This window comes from Oncorhynchus keta, unplaced genomic scaffold, assembly GCF_023373465.1.
Source record: "Oncorhynchus keta strain PuntledgeMale-10-30-2019 unplaced genomic scaffold, Oket_V2 Un_contig_15102_pilon_pilon, whole genome shotgun sequence".
NCBI lineage: Eukaryota > Metazoa > Chordata > Actinopteri > Salmoniformes > Salmonidae > Oncorhynchus > Oncorhynchus keta.
The window spans coordinates 2,511-25,794 of NW_026279128.1; the positions used below are offsets into that span (position 1 = coordinate 2,511).

The window sequence follows — 23,284 nt, forward strand, 5'->3', positions numbered from 1 at the left end:
TGATGGAATAATGATTAGTGGGTCGTATGGTTGTGGGAAGGAATATATTCAGCCTCTGTATAATTACAAACTCTAAATTAATTAAATTATTTGACGGTTTTAAATGCAGTGGATTTTACCTTTAATTGTACAAAAGTTTATTCAGAGATGTGTTTTTCTTCTTCTAGATATATATAGTGAATCGCTTGAAAGAGAGGTGAGGAGTGGAGACTGGGGGTAATTAATACAGGGGTGGTTAATACAGGCCAGACAGCCGGGTAGGAAGACATTGATTACTGCTCAGGAACAAATCAGTAGTGATGATGAGGAGGAAGGAGAACAGCTGAACAAAAAGATTAGTGATCATTCAAAAAATAACGAAGAACGAGTAAGAAACTTCAAGACACCGATAGACACTTCCCTAGAAACAGACTTCCAGGGAACCCCCCTCTTCATTTGACCCAGGTGAGGCTGAGGCAGCGGGCGATGAAGGCGTATGTGTCGACCACCTCCTGGATGACCTTTCTGGTGGCTTTTCCGGCGCCGTGGCCCGACTTTGTGTCCACGTGGATGAACAGTGGATTGCTCTGACCCGACCAACGGCCCACCACGTGCTGCAGTGTGGCGATGTACTTCAGGGGTGTAGGGGACCACGCAGTCATCGTGGTCACCCGTGAGGAGGAGGACAGCAGGGTACTGGACACCTCACCCTCGGGCACGCGTCCGTTGTGGAGCGGGGAGTACCTGGAGGAGAAGAGGAGATTTCTTCAGGGACGATGATGTACGGTGAAAGTATTGTGTACAGGTTTTAATACACCAAACACGGAGCAAATAGATACAGTGCAATCCTCAAGTATTCACACACCTTGACATTTTTCACATGGTTACTTCACAGCCTTATTCTCAAATTGATGAACTTAAAAATAAAATAAAAATCTACACACAATAGCCCATAATGACAAAGCAAAAACAGTTTATACATTTTTGCAAATGTATTGAAAAAAAAAAAAAACTGAAAACTGAAATAATACATTTACATAACTATTCAGCCCCTTTACTCAGGACTTTGTTGAAGCACCTTTGGCAGCGACTGCAGCCTCAATTCTTCTTGGGTATGACGCTACAAGCTTGGCACACCTGTATTTGGGGAGTTTCTCCCATTCTTTTCTGCAGATCTTCCTCAAGCTCTGTCAGGTTGGATGGAGAGCGTCGCTGCACAGCTATTTTCAGGTCTCTCCAGAGGTTTGATCGGTTTCAAGTCCGGGCTCTGGCTGAGCCACTCAAGGACATTCAGAGACCTGTCCTGAAGCCATTTCTGCATTGTCTTGGCTGTGTGCTTTGGGTCGTTGTCCAGTTGGATGGTAAACCTTCACCCTCAGTTGGAGGTCCTGAGCGCTCGGGAGAAGGTTTTCGTCAAGGATCTCTGAACTTTGCTCCGTTGATCTTTCTCTGGATTCTGACTCGTCTCCAAGTACCTGCCACTGAAAAACATTCCCAGACCATGATGCTGCCACTAACATGCTTCACTGTAGGGATGATGCCAGGTTTCCTCCAGACATGACGTTTGGCATTCAGACCAAAGAGTTCAATCTTGGTTTCACCAGAGAATCTTGTTCCTCATGGTCTAAGAGTTTTTATTTGCCTTTTGGCAAACTCAGCGGCTGTCAAGTGCCTTTTACTAAGGAGTAGCTTCCGTCTGGCTACTCTACCATAAATGCCTGATTGGTGGAGTGCTGCAGAGATGGTTGCCCTTCTGGAAGGTTCTCCCATCTCCACAGAGGAACTCTGGAGCTCTGTCAGAGTGACCATCAGGTTCTTGGTCACCTCCTGACCAAGGCCTTCTTCCCGATTACTCAGTTTGGGTAGGTGGCCAGCTCTAGGAAGAGTCTTGGTGGTTCCAAACTTGTTCCATTTAACACTGATGGAGGCCACTGTGTTCTTGGACCTTCAATGCTGCAGAACTGTTTTGGTACCCTTCCCAGATCTGTGCCTCGACACAATCATGTCTCGGCGCTCACAAACAATTCCTTCAACATCATGGCTTGATTTTTGCTCTGACAGGCACTGTCAACTGCAGGACCTTATATAGACAGGTGTGAGCCTTTCAAAATCATGTCCAATCAATTTATCACATGTGGACTCCAATCAAGTTGTAGAAACATCAAGGATGATCAATGGAAAATGGATGCACCTGAGCTCAATTTAGAGTCTCATAGGGTCTGAATATTTATGTAAATAAGGTGTATTTTTAAAACATTTGCAAAAATTCTAAACCTGTTTTCGCTTTGTCATAATAGGGTATTCTGTGTAGATTGATGAGGACATGTTTTTATTTAATACATTTTAGAAGAAGGCAAAATGTGGAGAAAGTCCAGGGTCTGAATACTTTCCGAATGCACTGTATGTCAAATAGCTGCACTTGACATTTGCACTTTTGGGATTACACTAAATCAAGCCTTGGAAAGAACTTAACATGCATTTGACGTGGTTCCGGAATACTGAAAGATTAATGTTAATATCCCAAACAGGCTAAATGTTCCAGGTTCCAGATTTGTTTGTGCTGTGTAACGAACACCTATGGTTACTGGCATGACAACCACCATAGAAGTTGGCTACAAAGCTAAACGTATCTGGAACCAGGCTAGGCTTAGGGAAGTGTAGCACTAGCACTCACTTGATGAGCCAGTCAAACTGCTCCTTGACCTCACAGCAGCCGAAGTCAGTGGTCCAGGCGTGGCCGATGGTGAACTTGTGGAACTTGAGCATGTCCATGACGCCCACCCGGGCCACGGCACAGCCGAACAGCTCTGGCCGCTGGTTCACACACGCTGCTGTGGGGGCAGAGGGCGGGACAGATACACGTTATCAGGCAGCAAGAGACACACAGACACACAGGTAAGGAGATAAACACACAAAGACAGTAAGACAAAACCGCTGTATATACAGACAGACATTCCGATGTCAACAAGGAACTGTTAGCTTAGGAAAGTGTCAGGGATGGTTTTCAGGTCAATGACTAAAAGCATCAACAATAAAAAGGGATGTCGTTATTCCGCAACGTACCCACGAGCAGGCCCCCGTTGGACCCTCCGTTGATGGTGAGTTTGGAGGGGGATGAGTAGCCCTCCTTGATGAGGTACTCTGCTGCACACTGGAAGTCTGTGAAGCAGTTTTGCTTTGGCCAGCATGCCCGCTGGAGAAAAACACAAGAGAGAGATCAATGTGTGAGTGTGTGTGTAAAAATTTATAAAACACAGAGGGAATTGAGTTGAGAGGGGCAATGTGTGTTACTTTTGAGAGATCGAAAACCCAAATTGGTCTACACGGACAGGTTCTGGCCTCATTTAGATCTTATCTGTCGGAAAGATATCAGTTTGTCTCTGAATGGTTTGTCCTCTGACAAATCAACTGTACATTTCAGTGTTCCTCGAGGTTCCGTTTTAGGAACACTATTGTTTTCACTATATATTTTACCTCTTGGGGATGTCATTTGAAAACATAATGTTAACTTTCACTGCTATGCGGATGACACACAGCTATACATTTCAATGAAACATGGTGAAGCCCCAAAATTGCCCTCGCTAGTTGCCTGTGTTTCAGACATAAGGAAGTGGATGGCTGCAAAATTCCTTCTTTTAAACTTGTTCTAAGTCCCAAGAAACAAAGAGATCTTCTGTTGAATCTGACAATTAATCTTGATGGTTGTACAGTCGTCTCAAATAAAACTGAAGGACCTCGGCGTTACTCTGGACCCTGATCTCTCTTTAGATGAACATATCAATACTGTTTCAAGGACAGCTTTTTTTCCATCTCCGTAACATTGCAAAAATCATAAACTTTGTCCAAAAATGCAGAAAAATTAATCCATAATATAATAATAATATATGCCATTTAGCAGACGCTTTTATCCAAAGCGACTTACAGTCATGTGTGCATACATTCTACGTATGGGTGGTCCCGGGATCGAACCCACTACCCTGGCGTTACAAGCGCCATGCTCTACCAACTGAGCTACAGAAGGTTAGACTACTGCAATGCTCTACTTTCCGGCTACCCGGATAAAGCACTAAATAAACTTCAGTTAGTGCCAAATATGGCTGCAAGAATCCTGACTAGTACCAAAAATGTGATCATATTACTCCAGTGCTAGCCTCTCTACACTGGCTTCCTGTCAAAGCGAGGGCTGATTTCAAGGTTTTATTGCTAACCTACAAAGCATTACATGGGCTTGCTCCTACCTATCTTTCCGTTTTGGTCCTGCCGTACATACCTACACGTACACTACGGTCACAAGACGCAGGCCTCCTAATTGTCCCTAGAATTTCTAAGCAAACCGCTGGAGGCAGGCGGAGGCAGGCGTTTCTCCTATAAAGCTCAACTGTTAAGAAATTACTTCACTCTTTGTACATAGTCTTCCCCACCCCAAGCAATGATTCCATAAAGCTTGTGAGGTTGGTATGTCTTAGGGTATGATATTTGTGCGTCTAACTTCCTCACTCACCATTATTCCCGATTTATTAAGGATGATCCGTCATCATGGTAGCATCCACATTAATGTAGAAGTATTAAGAAACCAACTATATTCTTATGTACAATAAAAGTGACAATACATTATTTACCATTAATTTCTATTGGACACAAAATAATCTGAAATACAACCTAAACAAATAGCAAATCCATCAAACAAGTTTGAAGTCACAAGCTTGTTGTAAAGTGACCTGCTGGTGGTGGAACCTGTAGCTGGGGGAAGTGACCTGCTGGTGGTGGTACCTGTAGCTGGGGGAAGTGACCTGCTGGTGGTGGTACCTGTAGCTGGGGGAAGTGACCTGCTGGTGGTGGTACCTGTAGCTGGGGGAAGTGACCTGCTGGTGGTGGTACCTGTAGCTGGGGGAAGTGACCTGCTGGTGGTGGTACCTGTAGCTGGGGGAAGTGACCTGCTGGTGGTGGTACCTGTAGCTGGGGGAAGTGACCTGCTGGTGGTGGTACCTGTAGCTGGGGGAAGTGACCTGCTGGTGGTGGTACCTGTAGATGGGGGAAGTGACCTGCTGGTGGTGGTACCTGTAGATGGGGGAAGTGACCTGCTGGTGGTGGTACCTGTAGATGGGGGAAGTGACCTGCTGGTGGTGGTACCTGTAGCTGGGAGAAGTGACCTGCTGGTGGTGGTACCTGTAGCTGGGGGAAGTGACCTGCTGGTGGTGGTACCTGTAGCTGGGGGAAGTGACCTGGTGGTGGTGGTACCTGTAGCTGGGGGAAGTGACCTGGTGGTGGTACCTGGGAAGTGACCTGGTGTTGGTACCTGGGGGAAGTGACCTGGTGGTGGTACCTGGGGAAGTGACCTGGTGGTGGTACCTGTAGCTGGGGGAGTGACCTGGTGGTGGTACCTGTAGCTGGGGGAGTGACCTGGTGGTGGTACCTGTAGCTGGGGGAAGTGACCTGGTGGTGGTACCTGTAGCTGGGGGAAGTGACCTGGTGGTGGTACCTGTAGCTGGGGGGAGTGACCAGGTGGTGGTACCTGTAGCTGGGGGAGTGACCATGGTGGTGGTGGTACCTGTAGCTGGGGGAGTGACCTGGTGGTGGTGGTACCTGTAGCTGGGGAAGTGACCTGGTGGTGGTGGTACCTGTAGCTGGGGGAAGTGACCTGGTGGTGGTGGTACCTGTAGCTGGGGGAAGTGACCTGGTGGTGGTACCTGTAGCTGGGGGAGTGACCTGGTAGTGGTACCTGTAGCTGGGGGAGTGACCTGGTAGTGGTACCTGTAGCTGGGGGAGTGACCTGGTGGTGGTACCTGTAGCTGGGGGAGTGACCTGGTGGTGGTACCTGTAGCTGGGGGAGTGACCTGGTGGTGGTACCTGTAGCTGGGGGAGTGACCTGGTGGTACCTGTATCTGGGGGAAGTGACCTGCTGGTGGTACCTGTAGCTGGGGGAGTGACCTGGTGGTGGTACCTGTAGCTGGGAGGAGTGAGCTGCTGGTGGTACCTGTAGCTGGGGGAAGTGACCTGGTGGTGGTACCTGTAGCTGGGGGAAGTGACCTGCTGGTGGTACCTGTAGCTGGGGGAAGTGACCTGCTGGTGGTGGTACCTGTAGCTGGGGGAAGTGACCTGCTGGTGGTACCTGTAGCTGGGGGAAGTGACCTGCTGGTGGTACCTGTAGCTGGGGGAAGTGACCTGCTGGTGGTGGTACCTGTAGCTGGGGGAGTGACCTGGTGGTGGTACCTGTAGCTGGGGGAGTGACCTGCTGGTGGTACCTGTAGCTGGGGGAAGTGACCTGCTGGTGGTGGTACCTGTAGCTGGGGGAAGTGACCTGGTGGTGGTACCTGTAGCTGGGGGAGTGACCTGGTGGTGGTACCTGTAGCTGGGAGGGTGAGCTGGTGGTGGTACCTGTAGCTGGGGGAAGTGACCTGCTGGTGGTACCTGTAGCTGGGGGAAGTGACCTGCTGGTGGTGGTACCTGTAGCTGGGGAAGTGACCTGCTGGTGGTGGTACCTGTAGCTGGGGGAAGTGACCTGCTGGTGGTGGTACCTGTAGCTGGGGAGTGACCTGGTGGTGGTACCTGTAGCTGGGGGGAGTGACCTGGTGGTGGTACCTGTAGCTGGGGGGAGTGACCTGCTGGTGGTACCTGTAGCTGGGGGAAGTGACCTGCTGGTGGTACCTGTAGCTGGGGGAAGTGACCTGCTGGTGGTACCTGTAGCTGGGGGAAGTGACCTGCTGGTGGTACCTGTAGCTGGGGGAAGTGACCTGCTGGTGGTGGTACCTGTAGCTGGGGGAGTGACCTGGTGGTGGTACCTGTAGCTGGGGGGAGTGACCTGCTGGTGGTACCTGTAGCTGGGGGAAGTGACCTGCTGGTGGTACCTGTAGCTGGGGGAAGTGACCTGCTGGTGGTGGTACCTGGGGGAAGTGACCTGCTGGTGGTGGTACCTGTAGCTGGGGGAAGTGACCTGCTGGTGGTGGTACCTGTAGCTGGGGGAGTGACCTGGTGGTGGTACCTGTAGCTGGGGGGAGTGACCTGGTGGTGGTACCTGTAGCTGGGGGAGTGACCTGGTGGTGGTACCTGTAGCTGGGGGAGTGACCTGGTGGTGGTACCTGTAGCTGGGAGGAGTGAGCTGGTGGTGGTACCTGTAGCTGGGGGAAGTGACCTGATGGTGGTGGTACCTGTAGCTGGTGGTACCTGTAGCTGGGGGAAGTGACCTGCTGGTGGTGGTACCTGTAGCTGGGGGAGTAACCTGGTGGTGGTACCTGTAGCTGGGGGAAGTGACCTGGTGGTGGTACCTGTAGCTGGGGGAGTGACCTGGTGGTGGTACCTGTAGCTGGGGGAAGTGACCTGCTGGTGGTGGTACCTGTAGCTGGGGGAAGTGACCTGAGGTGGTACCTGTAGATGGGGGAGTGACCTGGTGGTGGTACCTGTAGCTGGGGGAGTGACCTGGTGGTGGTACCTGTAGCTGGGGGAGTGACCTGGTGGTGGTACCTGTAGCTGGGGGAAGTGACCTGCTGGTGGTGGTACCTGTAGCTGGGGGAAGTGACCTGGTGGTGGTACCTGTAGATGGGGGGAGTGACCTGGTGGTGGTACCTGTAGCTGGGGGGAGTGACCTGGTGGTGGTACCTGTAGCTGGGGGGAGTGACCTGGTGGTGGTACCTGTAGCTGGGGGAAGTGACCTGCTGGTGGTACCTGTAGCTGGGGGGAGTGACCTGTTGGTGGTACCTGTAGCTGGGGGGAGTGACCTGGTGGTGGTTCCTGTAGCTGGGGGAGTGACCTGGTGGTGGTACCTGTAGCTGGGGGAAGTGACCTGCTGGTGGTGGTACCTGTAGCTGGGGGAAGTGACCTGGAGGTGGTACCTGTAGATGGGGGGGGAGTGACCTGGTGGTGGTACCTGTAGCTGGGGGGAGTGACCTGGTGGTGGTACCTGTAGCTGGGGGGAGTGACCTGGTGGTGGTACCTGTAGCTGGGGGAAGTGACCTGCTGGTGGCGGTACCTGTAGCTGGGGGAAGTGACCTGCTGGTGGTGGTACCTGTAGCTGGGGGAGGACCTGGTGGCGGTACCTGTAGCTGGGGGAAGTGACCTGGTGGTGGTACCTGTAGCTGGGGGAAGTGACCTGCTGGTGGTGGTACCTGTAGCTGGGGGAAGTGACCTGCTGGTGGTGGTACCTGTAGCTGGGGAAGTGACCTGCTGGTGGTGGTACCTGTAGCTGGGGGAAGTGACCTGCTGGTGGTGGTACCTGTAGCTGGGGGAAGTGACCTGCTGGTGGTGGTACCTGTAGCTGGGGGAAGTGACCTGGTGGTGGTACCTGTAGCTGGGGGAGTGACCTGGTGGTGGTACCTGTAGCTGGGGGAGTGACCTGGTGGTGGTACCTGTAGCTGGGGGGAGTGACCTGGTGGTGGTACCTGTAGCTGGGGGAAGTGACCTGCTGGTGGTGGTACCTGTAGCTGGGGGAAGTGACCTGGTGGTGGTGGTACCTGTAGCTGGGGGAAGTGACCTGGTGGTGGTACCTGTAGCTGGGAGTGATTGAGAAGTTGAACCCTCCATAGCCGAAGAGGAAGGCAGGGTGAGAGCCGTCCAGCTTCAGGCCCTTCTTATGGACAATGAACATGGGGATCTCTGTGCCGTCCTTACTTGGGTAGAATACCTGGACACACAGATACAGGTGCTTGTTGGTGTGAAAACACAAAGATGGTATCAGTCAAATCTGGTGGTTTTGTATTAGTATAGATAACCATCTAAATAAAGAAGACCTTTTAGGAGAGGTGCTGAACAACAGAAGATAAAACTATACATAAGAAAAATCTATTGGCATACTCATCGCTCCCTTCCTGTCAATATATTTGACCAGTGTTTCATCTTTAGCCTAAAAATTGGTCAAACATATCCACCGCAAGGACAGACGAAGGTGCAACTTTCTTTTAATTTGTATAGCATGAATGTAGTGTCCACAACAGTAGGAACTCCTGCTCTTTCCATGACAGAATTGACCAGGTGAATCCAGGTGAAAGCTATGATCCCTTATTGATGTCACTTGTTCAATCCACATCAATCAGTGTAGATGAAGAGGAGACAGGTTAAAGAAGGATTGTTAAGCCTCGAGACAACTGAGACATGGATTGTGTATGTCTGCCATTCAGAGTGTGAATAGGCAAGACAAAAGGCAGCCTTATGAACATGGGTATGGGTGGTATTAGGTGCCAGGCACACCGGTGTGTGTCAAGAACTGCAATGCTGCTGGGTTTTTCATGCTCAATAGTTTCCTGTGTGTATCAAGAATGGTCCACCACCCAATGGACATCCAGCCAACATGAAGCATATGGGAAGCATTGAGTCAACATGGGCCAGCATCCCTGTGGAACGCCTGGCACCTTGTACTCCCACTCCCATGCCCCGACAAATTGAGAACACTTTAAAAGCCGCAAAATATAATCCAAATAAGTTATTTTTGTCTAGTTACAGCAGTCAACTAGCTAGGTAGCTGTTTAGTTGTCTAGAGCGTTCACTAATCTGGGGCGGCAGGGTAGCCTAGTGGTTAGAGTGGAGGGGCGGCAGGGTAGCCTAGTGGTTAGAGTGGAGGGGCGGCAGGGTAGCATAGTGGTTAGAGTGGAGGGCGGCAGGGTAGCCTAGTGGTTAGAGTGGAGGGGCGGCAGGGTAGCCTAGTGGTTAGAGTGGAGGGGCGGCAGGGTAGCCTAGTGGTTAGAGTGGAGGGCGGCAGGGTAGCCTAGTGGTTAGAGTGGAGGGGCGGCAGGGTAGCCTAGTGGTTAGAGTGGAGGGCGGCAGGGTAGCCTAGTGGTTAGAGTGGGAGGGGCGGCAGGGTAGCCTAGTGGTTAGAGTGGAGGGGCGGCAGGGTAGCCTAGTGGTTAGAGTGGAGGGGCGGCAGGGTAGCCTAGTGGTTAGAGTGGAGGGGCGGCAGGGTAGCCTAGTGGTTAGAGTGGAGGGGCGGCAGGGTAGCCTAGTGGTTAGAGTGGAGGGGCGGCAGGGTAGCCTAGTGGTTAGAGTGGAGGGGCGGCAGGGTAGCCTAGTGGTTAGAGTGGAGGGGCGGCAGGGTAGCCTAGTGGTTAGAGTGGAGGGGCGGCAGGGTAGCCTAGTGGTTAGTGGTTAGTGCGTTGGTCTAGTAACCGGAAAGTTGCAAGTTCAAACCCCCGAGTTGACAAGGTACAAATCTGTCGTTCTGCCCCTGAACAGGCAGTTAACCCACTGTTCCTAGGCCGTCATTGAAAATAAGAATTTGTTCTTAACTGACTTGCCTAGTTTAATAAAGATAACATTTGTTGGTAAACAATTAACAAGCTAATTGACTACCACACGTTCTTATCAAACTGTCAACGGAGTAGCCAGTAAGAAACGAGAGAGATATGCCGAAAAACAGTCTACAAACCACTTCAGATAAGTCACGTTACCAAAAATAAGATTTGTATCTGATTTCAAGCCACCTACAAAGGTGGTTTGAAATATCTGATTCCATGGGCTTTTTTGGCTGTTCAGAATGCAGGGGAAAAAAGAACAGAATCGAACATGACATTTTTTTTTGTTTGTTTTTGAGTCAGTTGTAGGTAGGTATCTTACCTGAGAGGTTTGGTAGTCGGAGGGGTCAAAGCCTTTGACGCTGACCTCGCGGAACACGTGGGGTTGCAGGGGCTCCTTGGTTCAGGTCACAGTGGTAGATGATGGCTGGACAACAGGACAAAGAGAGAGGACAGGTCATTGACTTGTCACTGTTTCACTGCAGTATGATAGAAGATCCATACAGACTCCTGCAAGAACCTGTATGAGACTGTCTTGACAGCATGAGAGACACCTGGCGGCGGGAAAGAGGTGGAGTTGTTGAAAGTTTGAGTGTCTGTGTGTGTGCATTTGTGAATGCGTGCGTGCGTGCGTGCGTGCGTGTGCCCATGCCAGCATTCATGCATTCATGTATCCACGTCTCCCTCTAATTCCCTCTTGTGTCCGTCCAGTGAAGCCCATCACAGAGTTTGTGTGTGCCATGACGCCGCACCTCTGCCCCCATGACGCCGCACCTCTGCCCCCATGACGCCGCACCTCTGCCCCCATGACGCCGCACCTCTGCCCCCATGACGCCGCACCTCTGCCCCCATGACGCGCACCTCTGCCCCCATATGTCTGCCCCCATCTGTCTGCCCCACACGTCTGCCCCCATACGCCTGCCCCCATGACGCCACACGTCTGCCCCCATGACGCCACACGTCTGCCCCCATGACGCCACACGCCTGCCCCAATGACGCCACACGCCTGCCCCAATGACGCCACACGTCTGCCCCCATGACGCCACACGTCTGCCCCATGACGCCACACGTCTGCCCCCATGACGCCACACGTCTGCCCCCATGACGCCACACGTCTGCCCCATGACGCCACACGTCTGCCCCCATGACGCCACACGCCTGCCCCATGACGCCACACGTCTGCCCCCATGACGCCACACGTCTGCCCCCATGACGCCACACGTCTGCCCCCATGACGCCACACGTCTGTCTCTGATACCTGGCGACAGAAAGGAGGTGAAGTAGTAGAAGATCTCAGAGTCTCTCTTGCGTCCGGTGAAGCCCACCACAGAGCCCACGTCCAGAGAGAAGGTCCTGAGCTCCTCCCCCGAGCTCAGACGGTACATCTTCAGCACGTTCTTCACGTCGTGCAGGAAACACACAAAGAGGAGGCTGTTGTAGGTACAGGTGGCAAACACTAGAGAGGGGGAGTGCAAGATGGGGGTTAGTCAATCTAAAAGTTTAAAAACCATGATCACCTAGACAGAGTATTCCTAGACAGAATATGGATGTTATTTCCTGTTAGGACCTGCTTTAAACCAACTGTAAATAATAACTGTTACAGAGCCTTCAGAAAATATTCATACCCCTTGACTTAATCCACATGTCATTGTGTTTACAACCTGAATTCAAAAAAGGTATTTAATCCATCTCACCCATCTACACACAATACCCCATACTGACATGTTTTTAGAAATGTTATTGAAAATTAAATACAGAAATCTCATTTACATAAGTATTCACACCGAGTCAATACTTTGCAGAAGCACCTTGGCAGCGATTACAGCTTTGAGCCGTCTTGGGTGTGTCTGCATCTTTGAGCTTTGTGTCTGTCTTTGGTGTGTCTGCATCAGCTTTGAGCCGTCTTTGGGTGTGTCTGCATCAGCTTTGAGCCGTCTTTGGGTGTGTCTGCATCAGCTTTGAGCCGTCTTTGGGTGTGTCTGCATCAGCTTTGAGCCGTCTTTGGGTGTGTCTGCATCAGCTGCATTGAGCCGTCTTGGGTGTGTCTGCATCAGCTTTGAGCCGTCTTGGGTGTCTGCATCAGCTTTGAGCCGTCTTGGGTGTGTCTGCATCAGCTTTGAGCCGTCTTGGGTGTGTCTGCATCAGCTTTGAGCCGTCTTGGGTGTGTCTGCATCAGCTTTGAGCCGTCTTGGGTGTGTCTGCATCAGCTTTGAGCCGTCTTGGGTGTGTCTGCATCAGCTTTGAGCCGTCTTTGGTTATGTCTGCATCAGCTTTGAGCCGTCTTTGGGTATGTCTGCATCAGCTTTGAGCCGTCTTGGGTATGTCTGCATCAGCATCAGCTTTGAGCCGTCTTGGGTATGTCTGCATCAGCTTTGAGCCGTCTTGGGTATGTCTGCATCAGCTTTGAGCCGTCTTGGGTATGTCTGCATCAGCTTTGAGCCGTCTTGGGTTGCACATCTGGAGTCTGGGATTTTCTTCCGCTCATCATCTTAAATTAGATGGGGAGCGATGGTGAACATCAATCTTAAGGTATTTTTTTAAACAGATTTTCAAGTCTTGGCATTGGCTGGGCCACTCAAAAGACTTTCACATTCTTGTCCTGAAGCCTGTATGCTTGGGGTCATTGTCCTGTTGGAACGTAAAACTTTGCCGCAGTCTAAGGTTGTTTGCACACTGAAGCAGGTTCTCATCAAGGATTTGGCTCCATTCACCACCATGCTTCACAATAGGATGGTGTTAGACAGGCAAGGTGCTGTGCCTGTTGTCCTCCAGAGCGGTTTGCAATTAGGCCAAATAGTTTCCATTTTTTTTTAGCTCATTAGACCACAGAATGTTTTGCCTTATGCTCGGTCTTTCACGTGCCTTTTTGCAAACTCCAGGCATGCCGTCATGTGCCTTTCTCAGGAGTGGCTTCCATCTGGTCACTCTCCCATAACGTCCAGATTGGTGAAGTGCTGTTGAGACTTATCCTTCTGGCAGGTTCTCCCATCTCAGCCAAAGAACTCCGTAGTTCTGTCAGAGTGTTCATTGGGTTCTTGGTCACCTCCCTGACCAAGTTCCTTCTTGCCCGGTTGCTCAGTTTAGAGCTGGCCGTCCGACCAGGCAGTTCCATATTTCTTTCATTCCCCAATGATGTGCTCTTGGGTTAGGGTCGTTTATACCCGCATCACAATTCTATATTGTGATCTACAGACAGTTCAGTGGACTTCATGGTATCGATTCTGCTCTGACGTGCATTGTCCACTGTGTGACCTTATATAGACAGGTGTTTGTCTTTCTAAATCATGTCCATTAATTGGTCACAGGTGGACTCCAATCAAGATGTAGTGACATTGTGATGATCAAAAGAAATTGGATGCACCTGAGATTAATTAGGAGTGCATAGCGAAGGGGTGTGAATACTAATGTCAATGAGATATTTATGCATTTCATTTTCAATAAATTAGCAATAAATGTATACATGTTTTCACTTTGTTATTATGGGGTATTGTGTGTAGATGGGTGAGAAAATACATTTTGAATTCAGGCACAGCATGTCTTCACTGTTTGCTCCTACTGCCAAAAAGTGATTATCTAAATTATCACAAAAAGTGATTACCAAATTATCCAATTCACCTTTAGCTATTCTAAAACATTACTTATTGAGAGCAGAAAACAGTGGACATTGCTTTTTCCTTTTTTGTGGATATTCTTGTTGTAGAGCTATAAAGTTAGCATATTATGTTGGTAAAACCCTCTCCTTTCATTCAGTCTGTGACCTACCGATGACGTCCTTGTCGTGCTGGGGGATGAGCTCCTTCCAGTTGGCCTGGGCGGGCTGGGCGAAATCGATGTTGATGAGACGGTAACGCGGGGCCACCAGGTTGGTCTTGAAGGTGAACACTGTGCCCTCGTTGGTCACATACTCGTACTCCGCATCAAAGTTGTCTATCAGCTTCACCCACGGCAACAGGCCTGGAGGGGAGAGAGATAACTTGGGATCTTCAACTAAGCTAGTCAACTAAACAAATACTCTTACTAAGGCAACACATGGGGAGGGCCATCCAAGACAGTCACAACGCAAGACAGTCAAAACACAGTCACAACGCAAGACAGTCACAACGCAAGACAGTCACAACACAAGACAGTCACAACACAAGACAGTCACAACACAAGAGTCACAACACAAGACAGTCACAACACAACAGTCACAACACAACAGTCACAACACAAGACAGTCACAAGACAGTCACAACACAAGACACAACACAAGACACAACACAAGACACAACACAAGACACAACACAAGACAGTCACAAGACAGTCACAAGACAGTCACAAGACAGTCACAACTAGGGCTGTTACAGTGACCGTATGTCCGCCAAAACGGCAGTCACGAGTCATGAAGGCAGTCAAATTCCACGTGACCGTTTAGTCACGTTAATTAGGCTTCTCCAAGCTCTGATGCTGCTGATGGTGCTTAGTAACCTACCAAACTTGCTAACTGCCTGGTACTCAGCACTCTATTGTCCCTCTAATCACTCTGACATCAATTAATAAAATAAAAAAATGTACCTTTATTTAACTAGGCAAGTCAGTCAAAAACAAATTCTTATTTTTAATGACGGCCTAGGAACAGTGGGTTAACTGCCTTGTTCACAGGGGCAGAACGACAGACATTTACCTTGTCAACTCAGAGATTCGATCTTATAAGTCCAACGCTCTAACTACTAGGCTACCTGCCGCCCCGAAAATCTGATCAAACACTTCAAGCATGAGCTCATGTTGCGCAACATTTTTATAGACTATGCAATTGTGTGAGAAAACAGAGATAGCCGATGGGATGCTCTTTTTAAATGGAGGCTTTATATAGGCTAAGCCTTCTATATGATTTATCAACTTTCCTAATATTAAGCCTATTGCTTCTCTTTACAACAGGAGTATTGCCTACCTGGCTGGAATGAAAATTAACCACAGGAAAAACGTCCTCCATTTGCTATTTCAGTGCATAGATGACTGATTATTTTCCGCTGCCCCTGTTTCGAGGCATGATAATGGGCCATTCGATTTTCTTCTCCCCAATTTCATGGTATCCAATTGGTAATTACAATCTTGTCCCATCGTTGCAACTCCCATACGGACTCTGAAGAGGCGAATGTCGAGAGCTGTGCATCCTCCGAAACACAAACAATCCGCACTGCTTCTTGACATAATGCCCGCTTAACCTGGAAGTCAGCCGCACCAATGTGTCAGAAAAAAACACAGTACACCTGGCTGACTGTGTCAGAGTGCACTGCGCCACAGGAGTCGCTAGAGCGCGATGGGACAAGAACATCCCTGTCGGCCAAACCCTCCCTAACCCGGACAACGCTGGGCCAATTGTGCGCCGCCCCACCCAGGATTTCTAGTAGCACAGCTAGCACTGCGATGCAGTCCCTTAGACCACTGCGTCACTCAGGAGGCCCAGATGCCACAGAATTCTAAGCAAATCTTGTCTGCTAAATTAACTAGTGTAGCCTACAGCCATTTGGCATAGCCAGACCTAACATAAGGACAACTCAGGGTATGCTCGTCGGTCCTTCTGAAATGTTCTTCATATCATGTTTCTTTAGACCTGTCTAAAATAATGGATTTCTTAGACTTTTTCAAATGTAGATGTTCCAAAGGTCTGTGGAAGCAAGGAGTTGTTAAATGTGACAATGTTAATTAACAGTCAATTACCATGAGACTGTTGAGACTGACACCATGAGACTGACACCATGAGATGTCATGATCGCCACAACCCTATTCACAACACAAGACATTGACAATACAAGACATTCACAATCTATAGTGGATGTTCTTGATAACACATCAAGTCAAAGCTTATGCCCTACAACAAATATGGTGGCCGGTCAGTGGATGGTGATTATGCATTAAGGAGACTAAAGAGAAAGACTGATCTGATTAGGTTGTGGTGTGCATGGTACCTGTGATACCCTGAAGAGTGGTTTGAAGGTCACAGTACCACAGCCGGTTGACCGGGTCACAGCCCTTCCTGATGGACAGCAGTACGTAGCGCCCGTCATCTGACACCTGGAGTGAGATCGCACACGGACACCTTTCAGAATGCTAATACAACACTGTGCCGCTAGCGCTAATCAACCAGAAACCTACACTGATGACTAGAGGCATTACGACACTATAATCAGGATTCTAAATATCAGGGACATAAGACAGGAACTACAAGTCAGATTCTGTGCTGTCCACTTCCCTCTATGGACATAAAGGGAGAAGACTGGTGTAACACAGATGGTGGAAACTCACTCACAAAGTACAGACTTCAGGAGAACGATAGATATTAGGATACACGTTATGTCTCCTCAAAATGGTACTTGGACTAAAGATAAGAACCATTTCTGCATTGTCTAAGAGATATGAGACAGTCAAGTCCCGGTCTGGTCAGTGTCTAGCCAAGTCCAGCAGCGTACCTCGACCCTACTCATCCACTTAGGGTGGTCGGGAACTCGGCACACAGGCAGTCCTGAGACTGGGGGTCCCCAACACGTGGAAGTAGAGCTTCTGGTGCAGGCTGGTGGACGTCTCAGTGCCTAGAGGAGGAGAGTAATGTGTACATACATTTAACTAAAACTAAATGGAACAAACTAGTTCCCTCTAAATATCCAAACATCCCCTCACCGTCACTTTTGCCCTCCTGCTTGGGGTAGGAGTTGTAGAAGAGGCCCTTGCCGTCATGGGTCCAGGACATGCAGCTGTACTTCACCCTCTCCAGCCGGTCATTTAGGGCCACGGCCCCTCCACCCGCAGGAAGTGCATCTCCACCCAATCAGAGCCGCTGGCGCTGGTGCCATATGCCAGGTACTCGCCGTCCTCTGAGAAAGCATAACCTGAGGGACACAAGTAGCGCATGGTCAAAGGAACCATTCACGTTATTTACATTGTGAATAGTGTTGAATATATTCATTTAGAATGCATTGTGAATAGTGATGAATATGTTCATTTAGAATGCATTGTGAATAGTGATGAATATGTTCATTTAGAATGCATTGTGAATAGTGATGAATATGTTCATTTAGAATGCATTGTGAATAGTGATGAATATGTTCATTTAGAATGCATTGTGAATAGTGATGAATATGTTCATTTAGAATGCATTGTGAATAGTGATGAATATGTTCATTTAGTATGCATTGTGAATAGTGATGAATATGTTCATTTAGAATGCATTGTGAATAGTGATGAATATGTTCATTTAGTATGCATTGTGAATAGTGATGAATATGTTCATTTAGAATGCATTGTGAATAGTGATGAATATGTTCATTTAGTATGCATTGTGAATAGTGATGATTTAGAATGCATTGTGAATAGTGATGAATATGTTCATGAATAGTGATGAATCATTTAGTATGCATTGTGAATAGTGATGAATATGTTAATTTAGTATGCATTGTGAATAGTGATGAATATGTTCATTTAGAATGCATTGTGAATAGTGATGAATATGTTCATTTAGAATGCATGATGAATATGTTCATTTAATGCATTGTGTGATGAATATGTTAATTTAGTATGCATTGAATAGTGAATAGTGATGAATATGTTAATTTAGTATGCATTGTGAATAGTGATGAATATGTTCATTTAGAATGCATTGTGAATAGTGATGAATATGTTCATTTAGAATGCATTGTGAATAGTGATGAATAATTTAGAATGCATTGTGAATATGTTAATTTAGTATGCATTGTGAATAGTGATGAATATGTTCATTTAGAATGCATTGTGAATAGTGATGAATATGTTCATTTAGAATGCATTGTGAATAGTGATGAATATGTTCATTTAGAATGCATTGTGAATTGATGAATAGTTCATTTATGCATTGTGAATAGTGATGAATATGTTCATTTAGAATGCATTGTGAATAGTGATGAATATGTTCATTTAGAATGCATTGTGAATAGTGATGAATATGTTCATTTAGAATGCATTTGAATAGTGATGAATATGTTCATTTAGAATGCATTGTGAATAGTGATGAATATGTTCATTTAGAATCATTGTGAATATTGAATATGTTCATTTAGAATGCATTGTGAATAGTGATGAATATGTTCATTTAGAATGCATTGTGAATAGTGATGAATATGTTCATTTAGAATGCATTGTGAATAGTGATGAATATGTTCATTTAGAATGCATTGTGAATAGTGATGAATATGTTCATTTAGAATGCATTGTGAATAGTGATGAATATGTTCATTTAGAATGCATTGTGAATAGTGATGAATATGTTCATTTAGTATGCATTGTGAATAGTGATGAATATGTTCATTTAGTATGCATTGTGAATAGTGATGAATATGTTAATTTAGAATGCATTGTGAATAGTGATGAATAATTTATGTTAATTTAGTATGCATTGTGAATAGTGATGAATATGTTCATTTAGAATGCATTGTGAATAGTGATGAATATGTTCATTTAGTATGCATTGTGAATAGTGATGAATATGTTCATTTGAATGCATTGTGAATAGTGATGAATATGTTCATTTAGAATGCATTGTGAATAGTGATGAATATGTTCATTTAGAATGCATTGTGAATAGTGATGAATATGTTCATTTAGAATGCATTGTGAATAGTGATGAATATGTTCATTTAGAATGCATTGTGAATAGTGATGAATATGTTCATTTAGAATGCATTGTGAATAGTGATGAATATGTTCATTTAGTATGCATTGTGAATAGTGATGAATATGTTCATAGTATGCATTGTGAATAGTGATGAATATGTTCATTTAGTATGCATTGTGAATAGTGATGAATATGTTCATTTAGAATGCATTGTGAATAGTGATGAATATGTTCATTTAGAATGCATTGTGAATAGTGATGAATATGTTCATTTAGAATGCATTGTGAATAGTGATGAATATGTTCATTTAGAATGCATTGTGAATAGTGATGAATATGTTCATTTAGTATGCATTGTGAATAGTGATGAATATGTTCATTTAGAATGCATTGTGAATAGTGATGAATATGTTGCATTTGATGAATATGCATTGCATTGTGAATAGTGATGAATATGTTCATTTAGAATGCATTGTGAATAGTGATGAATATGTTCATTTAGTATGCATTGTGAATAGTGATGAATATGTTCATTTAGTATGCATTGTGAATAGTGATGAATATGTTCATTTAGTATGCATTGTGAATAGTGATGAATATGTTCATTTAGTATGCATTGTGAATAGTGATGAATATGTTCATTTAGAATGCATTGTGAATAGTGATGAATATGTTCATTTAGAATGCATTGTGAATAGTGATGAATATGTTCATTTAGTGATGAATATGCATTGTGAATAGTGATGAATATGTTCATTTAGAATGCATTGTGAATAGTGATGAATATGTTCATTTAGAATGCATTGTGAATAGTGATGAATATGTTCATTTAGTATGCATTGTGAATAGTGATGAATATGTTCATTTAGAATGCATTGTGAATAGTGATGAATATGTTCATTTAGAATGCATTGTGAATAGTGATGAATATGTTCATTTAGTATGCATTGTGAATAGTGATGAATATGTTCATTTAGAATGCATTGTGAATAGTGATGAATATGTTCATTTAGTATGCATTGTGAATAGTGATGAATATGTTCATTTAGAATGCATTGTGAATAGTGATGAATATGTTCATTTAGAATAGTGAATAGTGATGAATATGTTCATTTAGAATGCATTGTGAATAGTGATGAATATGTTCATTTAGAATGCATTGTGAATAGTGATGAATATGTTCATTTAGAATGCATTGTGAATAGTGATGAATATGTTCATTTAGAATGCATTGTGAATAGTGATGAATATGTTCATTTAGAATGCATTGTGAATAGTGATGAATATGTTCATTTAGAATGCATTGTGAATAGTGATGAATATGTTCATTTAGAATGCATTGTGAATAGTGATGAATATGTTCATTTATGCATTGTGAATAGTGATGAATATGTTCATTTAGAATGCATTGTGAATAGTGATGAATATGTTCATTTAGAATGCATTGTGAATAGTGATGAATATGTTCATTTAGTATGCATTGTGAATAGTGATGAATATGTTCATTTAGAATGCATTGTGAATAGTGATGAATATGTTCATTTAGTATGCATTGTGAATAGTGATGAATATATGTTCATTTATGAATATGTTCATTTAATGCATTGTGAATAGTGATGAATATGTTCATTTAGAATGCATTGTGAATTGATGAATATGTTCATTTAGAATGCATTGTGAATAGTGATGAATATGTTCATTTAGTATGCATTGTGAATAGTGATGAATATGTTCATTTAGAATGCATTGTGAATAGTGATGAATATGTTCATTTAGAATGCATTGTGAATAGTGATGAATATGTTCATTTAGTATGCATTGTGAATAGTGATGAATATGTTCATTTAGTATGCATTGTGAATAGTGATGAATATGTTCATTTAGAATGCATTGTAAATATAAATAAAATAAAAATTGTGTTTATATACACATCATTGGCAGGTTCTAGTAGTTACTGTATTTTAGTGCCAACACGAGCTGTACTGGCTTAGAATTTCCCTTTCCCTTTCACATGGTCCTTTCCAGCACGGTTTCACTGTGGTAGATGTCTAAACATGCCAGTGCAGTGTAAAGGCTGATACAGTATACTGGTAGATTCTAGGCTGTTCAGTACAGTAGAACGTGATGTCAGAAACGCACCTTCATGAAGGAAGTATTACAGTATTACAAACAGGACGATATTCTACATCATAATGAGCATTGACTGACCTTGTCTCCATCCCCCACCTCGTAAAGCGACAGTCCCGTCCTCAGAGAAGGTGTTTGGGTCCAAGAAGACCGTGGGCTCTGCCTCTAGACTCTCCTGAACATACATTACACTCTGGTTCTGGAGGCCAGTGTTGTAGAAATGGAAATACCTGCAGCGGGGGATAGTGTCAGCACAAAGCCAAGGAACTAAACTACCCAAAAGACAACAGTCTCCATCTTTAGGGGAAGGCTAGATTTTGGCTCATCCTCAATTAATCTTGCCCCAAGTCCTCTCTCCTTGCTTCCTTCTCAAAATGCATTGGACCAGAAGGTACATGAGGAGGAAGCTTGGACCTCCTCCTCCACTACAGTTGAGAATGAGGCAGATAGGATGTGAGGAATCACAGAAAGACAAATTGAGAAAAGTCCAAAACCTCCAAGTACCGCCTCAAGTCTCCCTTTCTTTCATTCTCTCCCTCTCACCTGCTCCCCCTCTTGAAGGGGCAGCTGTATTTGGGGTAGTCATAGAGCTCAGTCATGCGCTCCTTGAACAGGTCCCGCACCTCACAGCGGTCCAGGTAGGGCAGCGTCAGCTGGTTCTGAGCATTGACAAAAGCCTGGGAAGAAACATAAGACAAACTCAGCAAAAAATAAGAAACTTCTCTTTTTCAGGACCCCGTCTTTCAAAGATATTTGGATTTTTACAAATTAACTTGACATATCTTCATTGTAAAGGATTTAAACACTGTTTCCCATGCTTGTTCAATGAACCATAAACAATTAATGAACATGCACCTGTGGAACAGTCGTTAAAACACTAACAGCTTACAGACAGTAGGCAATTTTAAGGTCACTTATGAAAACTTAGGACACTAAAGAGGCCTTTAGACAGACTCTGAAAAAAATAAAAATAAAGATGCCCAGGGTCCCTGCTCATTTGCGTGAATGTGCCTTAGGCGTGCTGCAAGGAGGCATGAGGACTGCAGATGTCCAGGGCAATACATTGCAATGTCTGTACTGTGAGACACCTAAGACAGCGCTATAGGGAGACAGGACAAACAGCTGATCATCCTCGCAGTGGCAGACCACATGTAACAACACCTGCACAGGATCGGTACATCTGAACATCACACCTGCATGACAGGTACAGGATGGCAACAACAACTGCCAGGGTTACACCAGGAACACACAATCCCGCCATCAGTGCTCAGACTGTCCGCAATAGGCTGAGAGAGGCAGGACTAAGGGCTTGTGGGCCTGTTGTAAGGCAGGTCCTCACCAGACCTCACCGGTGGGCACAAACCCACCGTAGCTGGACCAGACAGGACTGGCAAAAAGTGCTCTTCACTGACGAATTGCGGTTTTGTCTCGCCAGGGGTGATGTTCAGATTTGCGTTTATCATCGAAGGAATGAGCGTTATACCGAGGCCTGTACTCTGGAGCGGGATCGATTTGGAGGTGGAGGGTCCGTCATCGAAAGCAATGACTGAGCTTGTCGTCATTGCAGGCAGTCTCAACGCTGCGTGTTACAGGAAGATATCCTCCTCCCTCATGTGGTACCCTTCCTGCAGGCTCATCCTGACATGACCCTCCAGCATGACAATGCCACCAGCCATACTGCTCGTTCTGTGTGATTTCCTCCAAGACAGGAATGTCAGTGTTCTGCCATGGCCAGCGAAGAGCCCGGATCTCAATCCCATTGAGCACGTCTGGGACCTGTTGGATAGGATGGTGAGTGCTAGGGCCGTTCCCCCAGAAATGTCCTTGGAACTTGCAGGTGCCTTGGTGGAAGAGTGGGGTAACATCTCACAGCAAGAACTGGCAAGTCTGGTGCAGTCCACAAGGAGGAGATGCACTCCAGTACTTAAAGCAGCTAGTGACCACACCAGATATTGACTGTTACTTTTGATTTTGACCGCCCCTTTGTTCAGGGACACAATATTCAATTTCTGTTAGTCACATGTCTGTGGAACTTGTTCAGTTTATGGCTCAGTTGTTGAATCTTGCTATGTTCATACAAATATTTACATGTTAAGTTTGCTGAAAATAAACAGTTGACAGTGAGAGGATGTTTATTTTCTGAGTTTATTAACACCACTGCAATGACCACTAACTCACAGAAGGTGGGGCTGGTTGCAACATCTACGCAGCTGATCTCAAAATAGGGGTTGCCTGATATGGAAATGGGGTTGTGGGAGAATTTCCAAACTCCTGGTAAAAAATATCTAATAATTGTCTTTGTCTCTCAAAATCATTTTAATGTGGTTAATTATTATTATTC

General features: G+C 45.9%; 1 long non-coding RNA gene and 1 pseudogene across 1 annotated transcript; both read right to left on the minus strand.

Moving 5' to 3' along the window:
* Window positions 1–428: 428 nt before the first annotated feature.
* On the minus strand, window positions 429–21,642 carry LOC127918850 (prolyl endopeptidase-like; annotated as a pseudogene).
* Window positions 6,551–7,917, minus strand: LOC127918849 (uncharacterized). Its single transcript, XR_008101022.1, has 3 exons — window positions 7,828–7,917; window positions 7,527–7,592; window positions 6,551–6,578 (listed from the first exon to the last, which is right to left on the minus strand). It is a non-coding gene; the product is annotated as an uncharacterized LOC127918849 (long non-coding RNA).
* Window positions 21,643–23,284: the final 1,642 nt, after the last annotated feature.